General features: G+C 31.3%; 1 long non-coding RNA gene across 1 annotated transcript in view; it reads left to right on the top strand.

Moving 5' to 3' along the window:
• LOC104718941 overlaps nt 1,272-1,687 on the top strand; it is a 1,054-nt gene continuing 638 nt past the window's right edge. The window contains exon 1 of the long non-coding RNA XR_756482.2: nt 1,272-1,583. This is a non-coding gene — a long non-coding RNA (uncharacterized LOC104718941). The remainder of the gene's footprint in view (nt 1,584-1,687) is intronic.

Genomic DNA, 1,687 nt, shown 5'->3' with positions numbered 1-1,687 from the left:
AAATACGGAAAATAAATTAAAGTACCCAAAGTAATACATTTGGAGCGAAGTAAAAAAGCACATTCTTCTGGCATAAAGAAGCTCCATGCTAAAATCATAGTGTCGACCAAACATGCCGACTGCAAAAATCACTTGCCTACATGCCACATCACGTGACATAAACACATAAGAAAAGATATCCTTCGTTATAAAATTTTCTTCGTAAGATAACATATTAAACTTATACACATTGAGTCTTTAGATATAATTGTTAGTACATAATTATTATAAAATTAAGCTGCTTGTCCAATAAACAAAAAAAAAACTATTATAAAGTTGATAGTTGAACTTTTAGTGGATGACAGGTTCTTTGATACTTTATGACAGATTAGTAAACGACTACAAAATAAATAACTATCTACATTTTGATTATTAAGTCAAGATCCTCTCTAAATGCTTCTCACAAAATGACCATAAGAAAAGGACAACGTACCAAAGTCATTATTTAGCTCAATATGCTTGTACCGTTAATCATATTATATTCCCTCTCGTTTCTAATAATCTATGATCCCTTGTATAATTTTCCGTATAAATTAACAAATTCACTTAATTACAATATATTAAAATATATATATATATATATATANATATATATATATATATATATATATATATATATATATATATATTGCTTCGATGAATTATATGGTTTTTACATAGTAGACATCTAGTTTTAAGACAAACAAAAGAATTTGTATTGAATTTTTCGTCTTATATTTGTTCTCTTTAAAAAGTTATCTATTTAAGAATATTAAGATGGAATAATTATATATATATATATCTTTATATCTATATCTCAGTCGAATATTTATTGGTGATTACAAAACTAATTAAAGTTATCAAAATATTTTAAACCTATTTTCAAATGTCCACTATTTTCCAAAAATACATAATTTTTCCTAAATATCCATCTCGAGTTGAATTTTAACCTATCCTGAAACCGAACCTTAATATATCAAAGAGCAATAGTTTCGATAGTGAACTTAGCTATCTCAGTTTTTTTATTATGTCCCATTGTCAAAACGTCCCATATCATATCGAAAATAGTTTAGAGAGTTAATTCATAAAACGGACCCGACAACCGCATGAACTTCGGATTTAGGCATCATAGGCACTGAACTTCGGATATAGGCACTTTTAGTAGGTTAAAAGACGTCTTTACCCTTGCTGGTGTGACATCATCCTTGCTCTAACCAAGTCGCTCCTAGTTTCCAAATAGGATCTGATTAAAAAAAAAAAAAATTATGACGAAACAGACAAAACCCCTTCCACTCAATCTTCCCAACCTCCCATACTATTCATTTACTCTCTCTCATCTCATCCAGCCGAACCATCTTCCACCTCCGATGGTGAAGAAAAGGAGTAATTGGCATCTTAATGGGTCAGATCCTTTCCTTAGTGGCATCGACAAACCTCACCCAACCCCAAAAGTGGCTGGGCCGTACTCATAAACGCCCTGGTCGACTCGTCATTGAGGACTCAGAACGGTGCGACGCTACCCGCCTCCTCTAATTCCAATCGGTGGTAGTAACCCATAATTGATGGTAAACTTATGTTACCATTTAGCAAGAATTCGACCGAATGTTTCAATAGTTGCTTTGCATAATATGATTTGTGGAGATTCTGTTTTTTTTTTTTTTTTTTTTTT

The sequence above is a fragment of the Camelina sativa genome, chromosome 10, assembly GCF_000633955.1.
Source record: "Camelina sativa cultivar DH55 chromosome 10, Cs, whole genome shotgun sequence".
Classification (NCBI taxonomy): domain Eukaryota; kingdom Viridiplantae; phylum Streptophyta; class Magnoliopsida; order Brassicales; family Brassicaceae; genus Camelina; species Camelina sativa.
Note: the sequence above shows the minus strand (reverse complement) of the source record. Positions and strands in the feature narration are given on the sequence as shown.